This window comes from Microcebus murinus, chromosome 15, assembly GCF_040939455.1.
Source record: "Microcebus murinus isolate Inina chromosome 15, M.murinus_Inina_mat1.0, whole genome shotgun sequence".
In the NCBI taxonomy this organism is placed as follows: Eukaryota; Metazoa; Chordata; class Mammalia; order Primates; family Cheirogaleidae; genus Microcebus; species Microcebus murinus.
Genome location: NC_134118.1, coordinates 62,452,768 through 62,476,918, shown reverse-complemented (window position 1 = coordinate 62,476,918; position 24,151 = coordinate 62,452,768). Strand labels below are relative to the sequence as shown.

Genomic DNA, 24,151 nt, shown 5'->3' with positions numbered 1-24,151 from the left:
AGTGGCCCCCACAACTCATCTTAGACAGGCCTGTGCATGGCTCTCTCAGTTTCCACTCACCCCTTCCAGCCTAGCAGTGGGAACAGAGCCCTTACATATGAAGGGTAGCTCTTGTATTTTCCTTATAGCATGGTCATGCCATTAATAATACCTCATTATTAAACTCTCGTTAAATATCCTAATTTAATCGCACTCTTTTGTGCTGAAAGCCTGATTAATGTAACTTATATTATGATGTAAATGTTCATGAAGATTTATGAAGATTCCACGTGTGATCACAAAGTACCTTACAATTGATGCACTAGTGATAGATATAATATATCCATGTAAATTAGAATGTGTCAACAGATGCAGTATTGGATACACCAAAATCTTCATCAAGTCAAAGCATAGGGAGAATAGAAACTTTGTAACTCCTGACATAATAGATGATTCCAGATGTCAGTATAATATTTGCATAGCTTGCTTGGAACAAGGGACACCCGGGACTTATGAAGAATCAGAATTTGTTCATGAGCTTCTTTAATGCAGCCAAATCCCTTCTTTTATGAACCAGCAGAGATAGCCTGTCTCCTAAAGCATTAGTTCATTGTCACTTATGTAGTCGACTAATCCCCGGCTTACTTGGAGAATGAAAAATATTTCCCAGATATTTTATTATCGAAGTACCCTGCATAGAAATCTGTCTTAAGTCTTACTCTTTCTGCCATTATAGGAGGCCCCCTGATCACACGTGGAGTTTGTGGCCGTGGCCAGCTCTGTGCCATGAGATGAACACAGTCCCTTCATCGAGATGAACACAGTCCCTTCGTCAAGACGAACTTAGGCTCCAATCTCCCATCTCAGCCACTTACCCAATCTGTGATTATGAATAAACTCCTTAACTTTTCTGAGTCTTAGTTTCATGATCTATATAATGAGATTAATATTATCTCTTCCCAAGCATTTGGTAATAATTAAATGCAATAACACAAAGTGCATAGACCAGTGTTTGTCTGCAGAGGTTTTTCTTTCTTCCTTCCTTTTTAAAATCTACTCTAATTTCTCCTCTGGAAAAGCAGTCAAAACGAGAAAAGTAAAACTCACATCACAAAAGAAGTAATTTGACCCACATATGCTATTAAACCACTTCACCGAGACATGTCACTAAATGAGATAACTAGAAATAACTGATACAATGGGCTTGCTGAGCTGTTTATTAGTAATCTCTTTATCTTCTCTTTCCTTTTTACGTCAGGGGTATCTTATTCCCTCGCTGTCATCTTTCCATGCCCTGTATCTCTGGGAACCCAGCCCAAGCTGACGTATATTTGATGCTCAACAATGTATGGTGGATGACACAGGTGAGACGCAGGCTTTGCTTTCCCACGTCTTCCCTTTCTTACGAACTCACAGTGATGGCTACAACTTATATCACAACATTTCTAGGAGCACTTCGACTATCTTTTACATAATATAGTTTCCCAATCAGCTTTATATTAACTTGGAAAACAGGGTAAATGATCCCTGACGTTATGAACACATAGTTCATATTATACTACAATGCAAAGAAAAAAAAATAATCTACTGCTGTTTTGAGCTACCATACAAAGGAATTAACTTCAGTGTGCCATCTTTTTCATTAACCTTCCTCAATAATACTAATAATCTTCATATTTTCATTTAAGAAAAAAATGCAAACCATATGTCATTTACACCAGACAAAATACAATTCTAAGGGGAACATTACAAAGTCAGCTAAAAATAGTGGTACACAAATTTGAGTCTATGTCAAACTGTTTTAAATCTGACAACAGCATGATCATAGAGTCGTAACTCTAAATTCAGGATATTTAAATGGTCTTCATAGTTTCTGCAAAAGAGGACTTTTTAAAATTCACTCTTTTTACAGATCTTGAATGACCAGATAAAAATCAGAACTCAAACCAGTTCCCAGCATCTCTGATGTGAGCTCCCACTTTGTGTGCCGGATGGCTTAATGCAAGCCAGGCACAGATCAGCTTACTGCAGCACAAGGTGTCTCTGTCTGGGCGTTTGTGTACCTGCATTTGTAGCAAGTCCAGTCGTATATTACACACCTACTTAGGCTGTAACTGGAGACAGCTGATGTACAATAGTGCTGAAAGAAGTGTACTCTTTCAACCAGGGAACTTGTAACAGATCCTGCTTCATCTAGCACGGCCATACAAAGTACCTCCATTCCATCCTTCCCCAAGTGCTTGAGGGATTGAAGGCAGAAAAAGTAGAGCAGAATGGAGCGTGTGTGTCCGAGATCGTCTGGACGCTCAACAGCCCGAATGTGATGTGATTCAAATCTTGAGTGTTTCTAATTTTTTAAAAAATCGGCAACTCGAACGCTTATTAAAAAATAGTGTATTTGTGAATTTTCACTAGCTCTCCTCAAGAAGCTAGGATGTTTCATAGACTTGCTATATTAAACCTTGAAATTTAGCAAAACTGATCTTGCTGATGCAAAGGAAAAGTGATAAAACAGACAAGAGAGAATACTACGATTCTCTCTTTTCTGGATAAGAAAATGATAGAAGCCACCTGCACAAATGCACCAAATATGGTAGTCACAAAGAGGGGTGGTCAGAATGTTTTCCAGTGATCTGTTGAGTGAGACTTCCTGTCCTGATGGTTTGAATATGAGATATGAAAGAAAGCTGTGGGCTTCCCCCTTTGATGGGAGCTCCTGAGAGGTGAGGGCTTGGTGAAGAATGCTCACACCTTCCTTGGCAATTAGCAGCCCGACTTCCTCTTCACCCAGGGCACAGAAGACCCAAGAGGGGAAAAGAGGCAAATCAGATAGCTCTTGGCCGGAGCAGTATTTCTGCATTATGTGTAGGTTTCAATTTTCCATGGTTCTCACTCTCATAGACATTAGACAGCTACCCATTAATCTTTTCCTTGGCAGCTTTAATCCCTCTCCACTCAGCCATTTCTAAATTGGGGATAACACCAATACCATGATGATTAGCTAGGCAGATTTGTAAGTTCTTGATAATCATTGCATGTTGTTTATTACAATGTCACTTCAAAACTGGATCTGTTACAGAATTGCTCAAGTAACTACCTCCTGATAATGAGTTGTTTATGGAATTAAAGAGAAGCAAGTCAAATGCTTTATGAAGGTGGCTTTAGAAAAATATTTTGTTAAATGGCTCCCAAGTCTCCTGGAAGAATATGTCTCACAACGAAGTTTGGAGAGATGGGAAGAAGAAAAAAAGAAATGGAATGCATTTTAATTGGCAGAGTACGAAGTAGAATGCATATCCATGGGAAGATGCTGGTTTATAGAGACCTCGAGGTTCACAGGCTACGACAAAGTGATGGACACTGACTCTTTTGCCGTGCAGCCCTGACAGCCCACTGCCAGGCTGGCTGCTATTAACATCTGTAGCCCGTTCTTTTATGCAGGATGTTTGCAAGCCTTGGAGGATTTCAAAGGGATGCTTCTGGTCTTTTTGGAAAGGAGCGTTCCTGCATTCCTCAACACTCCTCGAAGCCTTCCCTCTTCCCTCCCAGAGATTAGTTTATCCAGACGCCCAACTGTTGGATCAGCCTGTTACAGAAGCATCACCAATGGCGTTAAGCCACACAATTGCTCAAAACACTGGTTAGCCTTGAGGAAATAGGAGTTGCTCATTTTGTGAAAAGCATCCTTCATCAGACGAACATGTTTAGCTGCAACACAGTCCTTCATTACTAAGCCCTGCATTCGGTACTGATGGCCGCAGCCCTGAGCAGGCATGTGACAGGGACACAGCGAGGTTCACCGGAAGATACTGTGCTTAGCCGTGGGGCTCACAGTGAGCAACACTGCGTGGTTATTCTTTACTGTGAAAAAATAATTTCTAAGACTTTAATTATCTTCTGACAGGTTGTTGATAATGACAGATTTCTCCAAGCCTCTCTCTGCCCCATCTCCATCAGAGAGCATTACTGGGAGTGGTGTCCGGGCGCTAATGACTAATGACAGCAGGAGCTGGGAGACCACACCGGGGCGGGGCAGCCGGGGGTCTTGGCTCGAGCAAGTCCCTGAACTCTCCAGTCCCAGGCCCCTCACAGACGCTTCCTTCTAGCTCTTACACCCAGACATTTGCAGGACCAAATCATGGAACTGTGTCTCAGAAATTCAGAGATTTTTCTCATTGCTTCTGGAGCCCATCAGGTGTGTATAACCTATGTTTTTTAACCGTGAATGATGTGACATTTCTGCTGCTTTCCTTCTTGCTTTATCATGTGTTATTAATGGCAGCAATCGACCCTCTCTCTCCTCCATAAAATGTAGCTGATAGTCATTTCCTTGCCACTTTCTTAGAAAATCTTCTGTATGCTTTCTGTGTTTCTTAACAGCCAGTAATTGCAATAGTTCCCAGAGTAATTCATGGACTACAAAGCAATTTTATACAGAAATTTCTTTAAAAGTTGACATCCTAGTATGTCACTGATAGTATTATTCTCATTTATATGTGAGAAAAGGAAGATCTAGGAAGTACAGTAACCCACTTAAGGTTTCATGCTAGTAAACCAAGGGAACTGAAATTTAAAATTCATATCATTTGACTCCTAACTCAAGGAGTCAGGACTTTGAAGTTAGAAACAAACCTTGGCTGAAACTTTCTAACTGAGAGGTTTTGAGAAAACTATTTAATCTCCCTGAGCTTCAGTTTTCTCCTCTATAAAATGGCAATAATACTGTCTAATTCTCAATGAGGTTGTGAAGATTAAAGGTGATAATATATACACACATATATATAATTTTTGTTTCGTTTTCTTAACTATTTAAAAAAAACATTTTTGAGGACTTAGTTCTTAACTAAAGTTTCCTAATTAAGTATGTAAAATATTTATCAAAATTCCATTAGATCTTAACTTGAAAATGATACATATTTAATTAGACAATAAAAGCCTAATTACTTCTGATCACCTATGTTGATTAAAGTTAGGATTACATGCCATTTATATTATTTTTATCTTAGGTTGTTTTAATTCATAAAATAAATAATCTTTTCCCAAAAATATCTTGATTAATTTTGATATTGCTCTTCCTTCCAAAGCCATTAGAAGAACTCTTGTCACTTAAGGAACACATAATTCTTATCAGTTTTTATCACCAAATAACACTAAGTCTGATTCATTTTACTTGATAAGCTATCTTCTTGGTTTAATACAAATTTTGTTTCTCTTTCTCTAATTTCTGAAAAATGTTCATATTTCTAATTTATTGTCACTAAAGACCTCCTATCCATTCTTTCCCTTCAACTTTATCAAAAAGAGTCTCGCTCTCAAATGACACATAAGAATATTCTTTGAGTCACTTATAAGGCATAAGAAGAAGTGCAGAAAAAAATAAATATTCCTTCCTTGTCTAACAATGTGAACAAAGAGAAACACCACTGTGCAGACAGTCAAGAGCCCTGTGGGAGAGTCGGGTACAGAGGGCTTCAGAAGGGACATTGCTTATGCCAGTCTCTCGTGGATTCTGTTTACAACAACGTTCTTTCCAATTTCTTCAGGGATCAGGCGGTTATCGTGAGAGTATAACATGCTAGGAAGTGGTGGGCAGCTTAGTGAAATAGCATTCTACTCTCTACACGAAGGCGTTCAAAGTCTCTTTAAGAAAACAGCAACAAACAGTGCCGCCGAAAGGAAAACCTGTTGCCATTCAGGCCACTGGTTTGCAAGTCCTTGTTTATCGTAATTATAGTGATTTTTCTTTTAAACTTAAACATTTGAATGAAATATTTTCCTGCCTATAAAAAGAAAGAAATCACGCTTAGAACAGTGGGTTTTAAACTTTAGTTTACATTGAGAACCCTACGACGGGCTTGTTACCCATGTGGGCTCCTGGGCACCACCTCTCGCGATTCCTGACTCTGCCCAGGCTTCCACGAGAGCTCCGGGACGACAGTGGACTCACTCCAACCAGTTAGCACTCGGACGCTGTCAATCCGGTTCTAAGCGACTGCAAGGACTCAATTTCACACGGTATAGAAAGATTCGAAGTCTAAATCATGGTCACATCCTGTTTCCAAAGTCTTTTATAATTGAGACTGAAGCAGAGTGCACATAAATATCTCATTTTTATGATCTAGCAAAGGCCAACTTTAAGACAGCAAAGACATTTTTAATTTTCTTTTATTTTAGCGCATTATGAGGGTGCAAGTGTTAAGGTTACGTATATTGCCCTTCCCCCCCCCCCCCCCCCCCCGAGTAAGAGCCTCCAGCGTGGCCATCCCCCAAACATTGCACATCTTACTCCTTGTGGTTGTATATACCCGTCCCCTCCTCCCCCCTCCCACCTGCCCAACATCCGATAAATGTTACTCTTATATGTCCACTTAGGTGTTGATCTGTTAATACCAATTTGCTGGTGAGTACATGTGGTGCTGGTTTTTCCATTCTTGAGATGTTTATAGCAGCACAATTCACAATTTCAAAGCTGTGGAAACAACCCAAGTGCCCATCAATTTATGAGTGGATTAATAAAATGTGGTATATGTATATGTATATGTATACCATGGTATATGTATACCATGGAGCAAAGAGATTTTTAAAAGCCTGACTTTGGGCGTTAGAGGCACTAGGACTCGAATCCTATATGGGCCACTGAAAGGAAGATAAACGTGGGCAGGTTACTTCACCTCTCAAGCCTCATCTCAGCCACACATAAAAAGAAGATAATAAAAGACCCAACCAGGCAGTGAGCGTGCTTGTGAGGAGTCAGGAAGATGATGTTTATAAAGCTCTTTCCACCATACCTGGCACACTGAGGTGCAGAGCAAATGCTGTTTTTCTTACTGTCATTATTTTCTATAAGAATCAACCCCTTATGCTAAAAACTTAGGAAATGGGATTATTCTGCACTGGTTTTCAGGGATGTTTTAAATATCCACCTCCCTGCTCCCCAAACACAACAAAAAACATACACAGCTACAGTTTTTATTTTTTTCATGTTAGTGATAAAACATGGTATCTCTATTATAAAACTAAGATACAGTTTTAAATCATGAGATTTCAAATCCCTTGAGATTTCTGTTTTGATAAAATATTGATCTCTCTCCTTATTACTATTTTATGTTATTCTGAGGGTAAAACTCAGTAAATATGATGCATTCATTTAAATGCTACCCATTTGTTTCCAAGCAATGAAAAAAATCATAGTTTCTATATTCTTCCTATAAAATAAAAAGAGGCAGAATTCTGTGATGAAAAAAGTTGCAATGACATATTTAAGAATTCTGTGAATTTCTACCTGTCCTTTAATTATGCATTAAAATGTGGTATATTTTTATAAAATCCCAAGCACCTGTAAAATATATGTCCCGCTAAAAACTCAATGCATTAATATGTCTACCCTATTGAAATAAATAATTTCATGAATAGCAAAGTTAGAGATATAACTAATTAAATGAAGAATAACACATAATATATATTCAAAGTGATAAAGATATTTTCACTTTTTATGATATAATTATGTGACTCATTCTACATAGATTCAAGTGTATAGAGTAGGGTGTTAAGTCTGCTTTTAACAACCATACATAGTATTATAAAATTACATGAAGTATGATCACATTAAAGAATGTTTAATTATGATTTTTATTTTCATTCAAAATAGGTCAGGCAAAAGGAGAAAAGAGAATAAGTAGGGAGTGGGGGAAGTGGGAAAAGCCAAGAGTATCAACCTATTAAAAAATGTTTGTTGACCAACCACTACATACTCAACACTGTTTCAGGAGCTAAGGAGGAAAGTTTTGTTTTGGAAAATCTCATAGTCAGTTACAATGAGAATGCTTTTGCTGTTAGAGAAAAAAATTATTCAAGACCCTTGTTAAGATAGGAAGGCAGACTTTATTCAGTGGGACTGCTGCAATTCATGGTAGGGAGGAGAGACTGGGCTCAACTCCAATACAAGGACAAGTGGAGATTTATAGCCAAAGAGCATAGTGGGGGTGAGTGGATGAAAAAGGACTAAGAGGAAAACTCAAGGTTGACAGGTTCTTGCTAGATCAACTCAAAAAGGTTCTTGCTACCGGCAAGGCAGGGTGATAAGATATCAAGGGTGGGGGGTGAGGAATTTGATCAGATATCAAGGATAATTGGAGACCAAGGGTGGGGGACTTTCACTAAAAGGACTGAGCAGGATTCCTGCTAAAACAAGACTAAATAGGCCAAGGACAGAGCTCTAAGTACACAGGAGTTACGAGACAATAAGTAAAAGAGGGTGAAAGTAAATTCTTACATGAGCTTGCCCCAGAGCGCATCTTAGGGAAGAAACTTCCTATATTTATTTAAAAAAAAAAAAAAGAAACACTTTGGTAAACCAGTTGGAATTCAGGGCCCCAAGATCATGAAGAAAAGAGATTATTAAGAAGTAGCTGGACAACCGTGCTTGAGGGACGATGAGGAATTTTTCTCAGGGATGACAAAGAAGGAGGCAGTAGATACAGGAGGAAAATAGTATTGGTCCCTGCAGACCTGGAGCAAGCGTGCAGAGACATTAGAGGGTACAGAGCAGGTGTTCAGGTGTTAAGTCAGCCTGTGATAACCACACTTGCCTGCAAGTAGGAATGGCTGTGATTCTATGATCTTCCTACTTCTGGGTGGCAAGGACGATGATGCGTACTTTGGCCAGTAACTACGGTTGCCATTAGAAAAAAAAAAATCCCCACACATTAAATACTAGATTGGCTGAAAATAGGCCTGCACCAAACCAACACCTCCCCATTAAGGATCTAAGCCAACTGCATGGCTCTTCCTCTGTATCTAGAGCCAGATTTTTATGAGAAAATGTGCAGAGGACAGAGAGCCACACGAATGTCGTGCCACTGCATTGCAGGGCTGCATTCATGGCAAGCATCTGAGAGCAGCTCTGCAAACTGCTGCAGTTGAGGCCTGACCTGCAGCAGACGGGCCACTCTGGCATTCGAACCTCTTGCCCCAGCCACGATCATTCTCTAATCATGTACCTTCTGCAAGGAGCACAATTTTTTTTTTCTAGCAGCTAATAAAAAGTTTCTCCAGATTTTTATCAACCATTATAAATGCAGACATTTAAGGATAACTTTGACAATAATCCTTCTCTGATGTTTTCTATTCTCAATAATCAACCACTTGACACATGGGAAAAGCAAAATTCTGAAACCTTCTGGTTCAAAATGTTTCTCGTAAAAATGTCTTCCTCTGCTAACAAAGTGTTTTGTGTCATTACAACATGGAGAAAACATGTCGATCCTAGGCAGTCAACACTATGATGAATATTTTCAGCCTTTCAGAAAGACAAAGTTGATTCAACATCACTGTGACTACGAATGACCAGTTTCCTCAAGGAAAGGCTGAATCACTAGCACCAGCAGGTCTTCAAAGGCAGCATGATACTCATGGATAATTATATTTTCGTGGGTTGGTAAAAACACCATCCACCCAAATGATCTTATGTCTACTTGAACATTACAGCACTTCTACAGTTATTATTGTAGAATGATTACGAACTGTGCTATTTAGCAGTAACCATTCAAGTAGAGCAGTGTTTGAACGATCTCGGTGGGTCTGTTGGTTTGCAACAGAGCTGCCATAACAAAGCTGCACAGACTGGAAGGCTTAAACAACAGAAATTTATTATCTCATAGTTGCGGAGCTGGGAATCTGAAATCATGGTTACAAGAGTGTTCCCGCTGAGGGCTGTGAGGGAGAATCTCTTCCATGCCCCTCCTCTGGCTTCTAGCAATGTATTGGTAATCTTTGGCATTCTTTGGATTACAGATATGTCACCTGGCTCTCTGCCTTCACCTTCACATGATATTCTCCCTGCCCTTACACCTGTGTCCAAATCTCCCCTTTTTGTAAGGACACCACTCATATCAGATTAGGTGCCTGCCCTAGTCCAGTATGACCACATCTTAACTAACTAATTAATTTATCAATGACCTAATTTCTCCAAAAGATCACATTCTGATGCATTGGAGGTTAAGACTTCAAAATATGAATTTGAGGGGGGACACAACTGAACCAATATCAGTGGTATTAAAGTGAAAGTAGGCCACCTGAAATGAGGATCCTTCCTGAAAAGTTTGCAAGGCTGAGGCACACAAAGTGACTTCCCACTGGCTTTAAACTCTCTCTGTCGCTGGCCTGCTATGCTGCACACTTTCCAGAGATTCTAGTTTTGTTCTCAATCAAAAGTCTTTTCTTCAAAGCATAGGAAAAAATAAAATCTTTAGGGAAGACACATCCACCAACTTTTCCCAGCAGGTTTCATTTAAGGCCCCCTCTTTGGTTGACAATTTTGCTGACTGCTTTCTCTTTTAACCCTCCTGTTTACCCCACATGCCCTTGTTGGACAATGCAGCAATTCAAAAGTTGCTTGAATAAGAATCTAGAAGACATGAGTCATTTCTCCTTTCGTTCATTTGTTCATTCCATAAATGTTTTGAGTACCACTCTTCATGGTTATGATCTCTGTAAGCCCTTAAGGATGAAAGCATGAATACAGCACTGTCCTTGCTATCCCTGGGCTTGTACTTAACTGGTAAAACCAGGCAAGGATACTCTTCTAGAAGAAAGGCATTCAATTTGCTTTTAATTAGAAAGCTTTTAGCCACTGCAAAGCAATATGAGATTTGACATAGTAAAGAAAAAAATTTTTGAGAGAGAAATCGAGGCAGTGATATTCGACTCTGAACAGATAGGCAACACCAGGTCCCTTTTCCTGAAAATTGTTTTATGGCCCCCACACGCATCTCTAGATTCCTCATGTACAAGGTACTGGATCATGACTCTTCCAGATAGTTTGTTACTAAGTCAAGCAGCTTTTGCATTATTTGCATTTTAGATGTTTTTGGTAGTGCCTTCTATATATGTGATATGTTCTAGCTTAAGTAAAATTATTAAAGATATCAAAATAAACCAACAACCAAGGCTAATATAGTTCTTTGTTGGACTCTTTAGAAAAATCCAAAGAAACACCACTCATGCTCAAAACCCAATGGGCAATGTATCTGTTGCCCAATGGGTGATAGACTAAAACCCAAGCCAAATTCAGTAACTGGGAAGCTTTTCTGGTCTTAAAAGCACAACAGATTTAATCCTAAGTGTCTATTATTTCCACGTCGTTCTGTCCCACTGTAAAGGGCCTGAGTCTCTGCTGTCAACACAAAATTTCTAATTTATTATTTAGTGTTTAAAGACCACTTGCCTGTAATGGGAAACTCAAATATTAATGTAAGCCATGGAAGATTATGTGTTTAAGAGATTCCTTGACTTTTGCATCAGTGTCCTCTGCCTTCAATGCTACAATATTAGAACATTAGGTCGTCTGATCAAACCCCAGCAAAAGAGGACAGCATTTTGTCACTGAGTAGCTATTGTCAGTACCCAAGAGTTAGTTATTTAGACATACCAATCTTAACTAGGGTATTGATAGGGTTAATTATCACCAATTTGAAACTGTCCAGGTAAACACTAGAGATGTGGACTGTTTTTGTGATATGCACGTAAGTGGAAAACATGTTTTACAGAAACACCAACAATGAAATGGAGATGTAATTGGTAATTAATGGAAGGCATTATGGAAGAACATGGAAAGAGACATAGGCTATCTGTGAAAATTAAGTGGGAGGGTAGTGCACAGGTAGGTTTCCAATAAGGAGACATCTGCTATTCAAACTTAGCGCCGGATCTAGATGCACCAAAGAAGTAAACATGAAGCGTTCACAAGAAAAGCACCAAATGCATGTAGTTTATTCTGGCACTGGTTGGCTCCAGATTCACCCACCCTCCATGCCTTCAACAAACATTTATTGGGGGCCAACTGAGAGTGGGCACTCTGCCAGGCACCATCACTACAAAGGCTTGGGGTGGTTCTGCACAGGCAATGAGCATTTAGACCAGCAATGATGCAATGTTACAGAGTAGGGATGGGAACTCAGAAAGAGAAGATTAGAAGAGGGTAGTAGACAGGTTTAAGACAGAGAATTAAATGTTCACAAGTATGGCACATTACACCTTCAAAAATTAGATTTTTAAGTAAAGTTCCTCAAATCTGATCTAAATTTTAAGCCTCAGTTCTCCAAGCTGAGCCCTGCTGCCACTGAGAATAGTTTGATAACCGTAAGTCCTATATATCCGGGATAGCGCTAATAGTGAACATTCTACCTCTTTGTCAGGTCAGAAAATATGGTGAGCATGGTTAATCGAAATGCAGTTGACAGCAGATTTCCCTTTCCCTCTGGGTCCCAGGACATGCCTGAGCCTCCCTCTCCCCTGACAGCATGCACAGTACTAGTTAGCAGTTTCACTAAAGGTGGAAATCCCTCCAGGGGGTCTGATCAGAATGTTTTAAAAAATAAATTCAACTTCTTAAAGAGTAAGAGGACTACATTCCAAAAGATTGCACAGCACAATCATTTCAATTTTAAATTTAATCGAAATTCCATTCAGACTTGGCTTCTTGAATGACAAGTCGTTCTATTCGGATGTGACAGTTGATTGATTTCAATTATGACATAGTTTACTGTCAGGCTGGTACTTTAATTTTAAGGAAAATTCACTAGTCTTGTACTAGAGGGAGATTGAGCGTGTTAAGAGAGTTGGATTAAAGTGCTTCTTAAACCTTTGAGAAATGTAGCATGTCTCCCTACATGCTTTTTTGAAAAGTATTATCAAGCTCCTCAATTTGCTAACAGTTTGACCATGGGTGAGGTAACTTCTCTAAACGTCTGTTTACTGTTATCAATACAGTGGTATTGATACTACTTAACAGAGATTTGTGAGGATTAAATGAAACAGCTGCTAAACTATGTGGCTGAATCCAACTCTTTTGCTCTTCATCGACAGCATAATGCCCAAGTCTCAAGGTTGATGGGCCCTTAGTGATTAACTTCAGAAGTGGGGAGCCCCATACCCCATGAACACAAGAACAAACACATGAAATTCTTTGTCCAAAAATACCTTAGGTCTGTCCTTCCACCCCAAAGTGCTGACAGATGCATTTAGCAGGACTCTATCTCTTTGTTTAAGTCCTCCTATTGGCTTCTGATTCAAAAGCCCATCAAGTGATGCCTTATTAAAACCATGAAGTATAAACCACCACTTTACTTTAGCAATAAGTGGAGAAAATGGGGAGATGGGGAAGGAGGAGCTAATGAATGCAATATAATGTGAGAGAGGCCTGCTGCCTCGGCTGGCACTGGGGTACAGTCCCAGAGGTGCTGTTCCGTGGAGTCAGCGGCAGCATCTACCCCCTTCGGTGCAAGGTAAGTGGAGAATTATTTGTCTCTTCTCACATAGAATATCTTCTCTTCTCTCTGCCCCTTCACACTCAGTCTTATCTTTCTAAGCGGCGTGTTCACTCCATTACTCCTGTAAGCATACATTGAATGGCTTCCCACTTTCTAGATTGCAGAGAAGTACTTCTTAACATTTTGTAGTTCATATATTCTTTTGACAATGTGAAGGAACCTATAATCCTCTCATCCCAAAAAATGTAGTCACACACACCCACGCGCGCGCACACACACACACACACACACACACACACACTTTATTCTAGTTCTATGCTCCAAAGTTTGTCCACCATGAACTGCAGGTTAAACAACTTGCTCAAGATCAGAACTCAAACTTCTCATCCTGAGAGTCAAAGTTCTTTACAAGTTTACCATTCATTACCAATGACTTGACTGTCTCTGAAATTCCAGTTGTAAGCATTCATTCTGATAATTATCATTCCAGGCAACTTATTCTACCACCCCCTTCCCCCTAGTTATCTTTCTCGTCCCTGAGAATCCCCGGGCACTGGCACTACTGAGTTCTTGCTGCCTGCCAGCCCTTCCCCACACACCGCTCTTCTCCCCAGCAGCATGGATTCCAGAACCCACCAGTGAGACTATGCCCTGCATCCTTCCATAATCCCTCTGCTCCTCACCTCTTCCTCGACCCTTGTCTGCTAACACCCCAGTTTGGTTACCCCCAACTCTCTAACTACTTTATATCTGCTTCGAAGCATGAATGCAAATAAGAAAATGCATGCAGACATGCTCTAAGTCAGCCGTCCTCCAACTACGGCCCGCGGGCCGCATGCGGGTGTTTTTACCTGTTTGTTTTATTTTTACTTCAAAATAAGATATGTGTAGTGTGCATATGAATTTGTTCATAGTTTTTTTTTTAAACTATAGTCCAGCCCTCCAACGGTCTGAGGGACAGTGAACTGGCCCCCTGTTTAAAAAGTTTGAGGACCCCTGCTCTAAGTGTATGACTATACATTCAAATAGATAGTCAATATTGCCTGGCAATTCTAACAGATTTTCCAATAAACATTCTTGTTCGCTCTCCTAAAGAACTTCTTGATGCTTTTTTATATTTTTTTTCCCAATGCTCTCTGGCCATACACTATCAGCTGATGATCTTGCTTTGTACTTTGTTAAGACAGATGTACTCTGACATAAATTACTCCATCTTCCACCCCCAATACACTGCTTTACCTAAATTTCTCCCATCTTATTAAACAGTCCCTCATTCTCTCTGCATAAGACAAACTGGTCCATGGTATACGACATACTTTACCTCTTCCATTGTTCAGCACATTCTCCCAGGCAACTGTTCCTGACATCTCCCTGGACCATCAATTCGTTTCTTGTCACTGGAATAGTCCTGTCAGCACTCAAATACACTGTAATACTTCCATCTCAACAAAAATGCAGTGTGTTCCTTTGGCCCACACCCTCTCTGATGGCTACTCCATTTCTTCACTCTCCTTCTCAGGAAAATTTCTCAAAAGAAGTGTCTGTCTTTCATCTCAACTTCCTTTCCTCCCATTGTCTCCAAGACAACAAACTCAAATGAGAACTTTCATCCCCATCACACCCATGAAGCCATCCCTGTCCTAGTCACTAACGCTCTCGCCCTTGTGACATCCAGGTGGAGGTTACTTAGCCTCTTGGCAGCATCTGACCCAGATGGTCCACATTCCCTTTTTGAAACATTTCTTTTCTTCCCTTCTAAGACACCACACGCTCTCTGGGTTTGCCTGCCCGGTTCCTGGTCGTTCCATATCCTCTCCCCCTAAGAGGGAAGGTAGGAACACTTCAGCACGGGTCCCCGGCCTTCCATCCTACTCTCTCCTTCGGTGATCTCAGATGGTCCCATGGTCTAAATGCCACCTGAACACTGATGATTCCCAATCACACATCTCTGGCCCCAGCCTCTCACCTGATCTCTGGACTGGTATTGTCAACAGCCCAGCTGCCACTCGGTGACTAGCAGGAGCACAGACTTCCCACAGCCAAAATGGAATTATTGATTATTAAACTCCTTCTTCATAAACTTGCTTCTCCCCCATCTACCTTTATTCCCCACACATCCAACCCTTTCTCTAGGTTCTTCCACCAGAACACACTGGAATCCTATATCATCTTCCTGCACAGCCATGATCTCAAACTACTCCTGACCACACCCTCACCTCCCACTGGCCTCTCTGCCCCACCATTCTCCTGCTTACAACCCCCTAATTGCTTCTTAGTGCAGAAGGAATCAAATCCAGATTTATTTGCATAGTCTTTTCTGACCTTCATACTCTGACCCCGCCTCCTTCTCTGATATTATCTGTCCTCTGTTCCAGCCAGGCCAGCCCACGCTGACTAGTTCCAGCTTCGGGACCTTTATCCCTGCTGTCCCCTCTACCAGAACACTCTCCCCCAGGGCTGTGCACGGCTGCTTCATTTTCATCATTAGGGTCCTGTTCCTGTTTCTGCTCAAAGCACTCCGCTACATCGCCCTATGTAACCCCAGTGGCTCTCAACCAGGGGAGGTTTTTGCCTCCTAAGGGGCATTTAACAATGGCTGGGGACATCACTGGTTGTCACTACTGGGAGGCGCCACTGGCATCTAGTGGTAGAGGCCGGGGCTGCTGCTGAGCATCCCACACTGCATGGACGGCCCACTGCGGAGAAGTATCCGCCCCCACCGATGCCAGTGGGGCTGAGAGGGAAAAGCCAGTATGACAGCACTCACCGCATAATAATAAGAGCCAGCATGCATTCCAGACTTACCATGTGCCACACACTGTTCTAAAGTGCTCACATTTATTTCCCTCATTAATCCCCATACACCAACAATATAAGGGAGGCCCTATTATCATCTCATTATACAGATGCAGCACTGAAGCTTATCTGAGAGGAAAACTAATAGCAATAAATGCTCACATCCTAAAAACAGAAAGATTAGATACTGACAACCTAATGAATAGACTCAAGGAACTGGAAAAATAAGATCAAACCAATTCCAATCCTGGCAGAAGAAAAGAAATATCTAAGATCCAAGCTCAACTAAATGAAATGGAGATAAGAGAACTATATGGAAGATCAACAAAACCAGAAGCTGGTTTTTCAAAAACATCAACAAAATTGACAGCCCTCTGGCTAGGCTGACAAGAACTCAAAGGGAAAGGACTCTAATAACCTCAATAAGAAATGAAAAAGGAGAGATCACAATAGACTCCACAGAAATACAAAACATTATGTTTGATTACTATATAAATATATAAGCCACAAAACTACAGAATGAAGACGAAATGGACAGATTCCTGGAATCACACAACCTCCCTAAGTTCACCCAGGAGGAAAATGAGTTTCTGTACAGACCAATCACAAGCTCAGAAATTGAAGCAGTAATTAAAAACCTCCCCAAACAGAAAAGTCCCGGGCCAGATTGCTACACCCCAGAGTTCTACCAAACATTCAAGGATGAACTCATACCTATACTACAGAAATTATTCCACACCATTGAGAAGGATGGTACCCTTCCTAACTCATTCTACAAAGCTAATATCAGCTTGATACCAAAGCCAGGAAAGGATGCAACAAAAAAAGAAAATTATAGACCAATATCCCTCATGAATATAGATGCAAAAATCCTAAACAAAATTTTAGCAAATAGAATTCAGCAGCACATCAAAAAATAATTCACCATGACCAAGTGGGGTTTATTCCTGGCATGCAAGGCTGGTTCAACATACACAAGTCTATAAATGCAATCCACCTTATAAATAAAGCCAAGAACAAAGACCATATGATTCTGTCAATAGATGCAGAAAAAGCATTTGATAAAGTCCAACATGCCTTTATCATAATAACCCTTAACAAAATAGGCATAGATGGCCCATACCTTAAATTTATGAAATCCATCTATGACAAACCAATGGCTAACATCATTCTAAATGGGGAAAAATTGAAATCATTCTCGCTTCGAACTGGAACTAGACAAGGATGCCCACTTTCTCCCCTCCTATTCAACATAGTGCTTGAAGTCTTAGCTATAGCAATCAGGCATGAGAGGGGTATTAAGGGCATCCAAGTTGGGTCAGAAGAGATCAAACTCTCACTCTTTGCCTATGATATGCTATTATATCTAGAAAATCCCATGGACTCATCCAAGAGACTCCTAGATCTGATAAATGAATTTGGTAAAGTTTCAGGGTATAAAATCAATATACACAAATCAGAAGCATTCATATATGCCAAAAACCATCAAGCAGAAACTCAAATCAAAAACACAATACCCTTTACTATAGCTCCAAAGAAAATTAAATATCTAGGAGTATATCTAACAAGAGATACAAAAGATTTATATAAGGAGAACTATGAAACATTAAGAAAAGAAATTGCAGATGATTTAAACAGATGGAAAAATCTACCATGCTCATGGCTAGGAAGAATCAATATTGTTAAAATATCAATACTACCTACGGTGATCTACAGAATCAATGCAATTCCCATCAAAATACCACCAGCATTCTTTACAGATTTAGAAAAAATAATCCTTCACTTTGTATGGAACCAGAGAAAACCACACATAGCCAAAGCAATCTTAAGTAAGAAGAACAAACTGGGAGGGATCAGTCTTCCTGACTTTAAGCTATACTATAAGGCAATAATAGTAAAATCTGCCTAGTACTGGCACAAGAACAGAAACATTGATGTCTGGAATAGATCTGAGATTCCAGAGATCAAACCATCTGTATACAGTAACCTAATCTTTGATAAAGCAGACAAAAATATACTATGGGGAAAAGATTCTCTCTTCAAAAATGGTGCTGGGAAAACTGGTTAGCAATATGCAGAAGAGAAAATCAGGACCCCAACATCTCACCCCTCACAAAAATTCACTCAAGATGGATAACAGACCTAAACCTAAGACATGAAACTTTAAGAATCCTAGAAGAAGATGTTGGGAAAACCCTATCAGATATTGGTCTAGGCAAAGAGTTTATGAGGAAGACCCCCAAGGCAATCACCGCCACAGCTAAAATAAACAAATGGGATCTGATCAAATTAAAAAGTTTCTGCACTGCCAAGGAAACAATCATTAGAGCAAATAGACAACCCACAGAATGGGAGAAAATATTTGCTCTCTACACTTCTGATAAAGGTCTAATAACAAGAATCTATCTAGAACTTAAAAGAATGAACAAGAAAAAATCAAACAACCCCATCCAGAAATGGGCAACGGAAATGAACAGAAACTTCTCCAAATAAGACAGAATAATGGCCTGCAAACACATAAAAAAATGTTCAACATCTCTAATTATTAGAGAAATGCAAATCAAAACCACAATGAGATACCACCTAACCCCAGTGAGAATGGCCTGTATCAAGAAATCCCAAAACAACAAATGCTGGCGAGGATGCAGAGAGACAGGAGCACTCTTACACTGCTGATGGGACTGCAAATTAGTGCAACCCTTATGGGAAAGAATTTGGAGATATCTCAAACAACTAGAAATAGAAATACCATTTGACCCAGCAATAGCATTGTTGGGCATCTATCCAAAAGAACATAAGTCACTGTATTATAAAGACATCTGCACCCGAATGTTTATAGCAGCACAATTCACTATTGCACGGTCATGGAAACTACCCAAGTGCCCGTCAATTCATGAATGGATAACTAAAATGTGGTATATATTTACAATGGAATATTACTCAATCCTAAGAAACGATAGTGAACTAGCACCGGTTATGCTATCCTGGATTAAGCTTAAGCCTGTAATACAAATTGAGACGACACAAGACCTGGAAAATGGGCTACACATCTACTCGCCATCAAATTGGTACTGACAGCCTAAAACTATGGTGTTCAAATAATTGTAGTGTTCAACAGCGATCTGGTGGGGGGGAGATCCACATCTTAAGGGTGTGATGAGCATTGTAGGGGGGAAAGGATTACCTCTATCCCTTTTTAGGGAGAGGCAAAGAAACACACTGTAACCAAAATGTCTAAAAAAAAAAAAAAAAAAAAAAAAAGATAAAATATCTTGCTCCAGGGCAAGTTGAGGAGCTGGGATTTGAACCCAGACAGTCTGGCTCTAAAGCCTGCGCCTTTAACCCTTACATTAGATGGCCATGATACTAGTACATTTTTTGACTTTATTTTTAGTATCTGTCTTCTCTCACTAGAATATTATCTCCATGAGGACAGTGGCCTTGTTGGTTGCGTTTATCTCTGGATCCTCCTTGTCTAGACACATAAGAAGGTGTTCAAAAACCTTGAATGAATGAAGAATTCTATATATTAATGCATTTCCAGCATTGCCTCTCCTGATTTTCTCAGACAAAGCCTCCTTCTCAGGTAAACACCTGCTTCCCATGCTGGAGACATTCCATGCCCCACCTTCCTTTCTCTCTGATTTAGCCACACTCTCTCGAGGGTCTGGCTTCTCCTCCTTACCCCTTTCCTCAATACTCTACGATTGTACTCGCTTCTCCAGCTGCACTTCCAATCTTACGTAATGCATTTCAGGGCCATAGATCCACAAAGCCTTTTTGGCAGAAAGAACTTTAGAGATCATGATTTTTAAATGATTTATTTTATATGTAAGAAAAATAAGACTCAGAGAAACTAAGCAAGATACAGACAAAAATTCCAAATTTCTCTTTCTTCTCTTCGAAAATTTTCATATAACTCTGAAATGCTGGTGGGAGGAGAGAACTTGTAGAAGCTCCTAAGGCAACAGATCCCCATAGCTTACTAGCAAAGCACTTTTTCTCTTCCCCAAATCGAATAGTACCTCCATTTAGGAGACTACATTTCCCTAGTTTCATAGTTTCTTTACTCCCAATCCTCAGGACAATGTGGCCCCATGTTCTTATCTAGGAAAATTTCCACCTTTGCCTCTTATTGTTTTCCAGAAATAATCAGAATATGGTTCTTGCCCTTAGGGAGTTTATAATGTAGATAGGGAGAGAGATAATGTATATCTTCATGTTAGGTTTTCCATTACATTGCAAGTTGGTTCATATTCCGAGAATTACTGGAAGAACAACAGATCACAGCTATCTAAATTGTTTCTGGGAGTGTAATAGAAAAAAATGTGGTTTACACCCAGGTGGTGAATAGACAGTTGTATGTTCAATAATTAGTACAAGAGTAAGGATACTCCATGGTCAATTTGTATGACATCATCTATATCATCTATAATATAGATGGTTTAATACAATAGTAAATTCTAGGGGGCTTTTGATATTCCTCCTGATGAAATAGATTTAGATTAATGGTGTTTCTTGTAAAAGTAATTCCTTCACAGGTCATCACTTGAACACATTCAAAACAGACACATCCAGGAAAGCTGTTCAGGTTCTTTAAGGTCATCTCAAATTATAAACCTAATGGTTATTTGATGAACAGGATATTCCACATAGTAACAAATTACTTCCCCTCATATTACATAATGATTGCAAATGTGAAAACCTTTCTTTATAATGGAAATATCTGGCGGTCACAGCCTTAACTGAAAAATCGAATGCAGCAACATTGAAGTCTGACATCATGAAATGGGATGTCTCCAGATACGATGCCATATAAACATCACCTAGGACATAGTCTTGCCCAAAACACATACATAGTAGCTACACAATCCATAAGAAGTGATTTCCAGTCAACAGGAACCAAAGGGAATGAGAAACAAGATAAACATCATTGCAACAAAACAATCACACACATCTTGATTGTGAGATATTTCACAAGACAACTGGTCTACTCTCTTCAAAAAGTCAATATCATGGGAAAAAATAGTAGGGGAGATACACTAGATTAATAGAGACTAAATGCATGAGCCTCAAGTATAACCTGGTGGGAAAACAAAAGAATAAAAGAGTTAAAAAGGAACAACTGAAAAAGATTAAAAATGAAATGATCACTAGATGATATTAGGAAACTATCAGTTGTCTTAGTTCTGTCATGGAATTGAGGCTATGTAGAATAATGTCTATTCTTAGGGTAAACAACATCTAGGCATGAAGTATGCCATGATTTCTGCAACTTATTTTCAAATGCTTCTTCAAAACATACACATATGAGGATATAGCAATATGGCAAAATGTTAATAATTAAATCTAGCTAGTGGGTAGTTGGTACACCATTCTTTCATTTTTACTATTTGTTTAAAATGTTGAATGTTTGTTTGAATATTGCATGTAACAATATCAAAACCAAGCTAATAGAAGTGCTTTAGAAAAGTACTCACCAAAGGTTATATCTCACTTATATTTGTCACTCTGCACTCCTTATTGGGAACAATTTAATGAAAATACCCTATCCTGTAATATTACTTTATTGTACATGATTCACATAGGAAGACCCTCACATAGATAGCCAAACACTTAGACAGCCATCGACTTTCTTTTCTCAAATCTCCTACACATTCTAGATAAGTGACTGGTAAGAAATGAAGAGGGACTGGAAGAAATTTGGGGGTCCCAAATGGAGACAATAGGCACTAAATTAAAAGCCACTGTGTGAATACTGGCTTGGACCTGGATTCCAAACTTACACTTCCATAGACATCAACATGATGTTGGTCAAGTCACTTAAATACCTATATAGAGTGATTCTCAATTTCATTTCATTTCCAGAGATCTGGATTACGTGGTATTCCAGTTCTAAAATTAGATAATTATAAAGACATGGCACATCTAAAATTCGGGTCTGAAATGCAGAATGCAGAAATCACATAGCCCTTTTGATGTGTTGACACTTTTCATACTATAAAGAACTTGAAATGTGGCACAAAGTCATTATAAATATTTAACAAGAAAATGCTGGCATAACAAAAAGAGTTCAACAACATACGTTTGTGAAGTTTCATTGAGACAGGCAGATCAAGTGTCTTTACATCCTGGAAAATGAAGACAAGTGTAAAGGAGTATGATTCTGTGAGTTTCATGAAAGCCATTGGTATGCCACTAAATATTATAGTATGGCCCTCAATTGCAAAACAATGTGGTTTCCCTTCAATTGCATGGCTCAGATGAATGCAGGATTAGTATCACCACCTACAGGTGAAATATTTGGTGTCAAACATTGTTACAAACCAGCCTCTTACTGAATTCCTCACACACAGTAGCCAACAATGAATGGGAGAAAAAACACTAATTTTAAGGCTTTCAAGGCTACTCCAAACATAAAAACAAGAGTATTCTGGGAACCTTTGGAGCTTCTGAATCACATTAAACAAAGGGGTCATATGTGCTAATGCTCTCCACATTTTACTCAAAAGGCAGTGTTAACTTGGAGATTGGGGCTGAACAGCACATCGAATATGAGCTATCAGCAATTATCAAGATAATTGCTACAACAGCATTGTGATAGCTCAGAGGCTTAATCCGCCTGTTTGACTCTATCAGCTGGTTGATACAGTGACTATTACAATGAGAGGTTGACCATTTTGAGAAGTTTATGAATCCCATCAGCTCTCTACTAACAGAATAATGCTGACTAATTAGCAACACAAAAAAAGGTATACCATATTACTTAGAACAATTTTAAGCTACGTCTTCAAATTTTTGACTGAGGTTAGGTCAAAGGGTTGCACACGTAATGGCAACACTTTCCAGAAAGAATGAAAAATGATAATGATTCAAATCCCAAGTTATTCCCCAGTCGTTGCATAATTTTGGTAAATCTTTAGAATGTGCAGTTGGTTTCATCTACAGATCCTCTTCTGGTGTTCCATTGATTATACATTTGTGGGAAATATATTTTTCTTTGCCACTTTCATTATAAAAAGTCTTACTTTTATCATCACTCATTCATTCAGCCAACACACATTTCTTGAGAATTGGGTGAACATAATAAATAAAACACGGTCACTATGTTAGAAATGCAAACAGGGTGCTAAGTGATCATAGAAGGAGGACATCTGAGCTCTGCTGGGTCAGTGTAAGTGGTGGAGGAAGGAGCAGAGGCTTGGGCGCGATGTGACACATGTCCAGAAATGGAGGGGCTGGGGCAGAAGTAACAAAGTGCCCGCTGGCAGGGTAGCAGGCAAAGCTCCAGGGAGAAGCAGCAGCAGTCAGAAGGCCGTGCAGTGGGGGAAAAGCAAGCTATAGTTGGCAACGACGAGGAGTTCAGCATGTCCAGAATACTGAGTAAGGGGGCAGAGGCAATTGCGGAGCTCGCCTGTTGAGAGATGATCCAGAAAGACTTTGTCATCCATGAGGGAAGCTGGACTTCATTCTGAGAACAAAGAGCAATCTCAAAGAAGTTTAAGAAAGTTATTAAGTGAGCAAATGATCCTTTTGTGGCTCGTAAGCGTGATGATTGGGTTTTCACCCTTGTGTGTGAGATGTGCCTCAAACCTTGCTATTCATCTGACGTGAAAAAGAAAAAAAAGAAGAAGAAAACATGAGTCAATACATGTTTTAGAAAGCGAACATTGACATGTATGCAGAAGTCGGAGGAGGCAGGCCTAGAGGTCTGTGACAAGGTGACTGCCGCAATCGGAACAGAACAAAAATGGCAGTGCGAATGAAGGCAGTGGTGAGAATGGAATAAAAAGAGCTAGATTGGGAAGATCAGTAAATCCACAAATATGTTTTTGTAAGTTTAGCTATCTGAAAGACTTGAAAAATGAGTGAGGCATAAAACTTGAGTTTAGATGTAGATATGAATTCTAGAAAAATCAATGTATGACATTTCCTGAGCAGCTGTGTTTCCAAATATTTTCACTTGGTGTTCTAATCAAAATGTCAGCAAAGGGAATTCAAACCAAACGAAACACAAAACAAATTTCTACCTCCTCACCCACCTTGTTTTTCCCGTGAATAATGAATTCATTCTTTTAAAAATATATCAGTGGAATAAATTCAACACT

General features: G+C 39.6%; 1 pseudogene; it reads left to right on the top strand.

Annotated features, from left to right (window-relative positions):
• The first annotated feature begins 23,570 nt into the window (after positions 1-23,570).
• On the top strand, positions 23,571-23,654 carry LOC142876830 (uncharacterized; annotated as a pseudogene).
• The last annotated feature ends 497 nt before the right edge of the window (positions 23,655-24,151 follow it).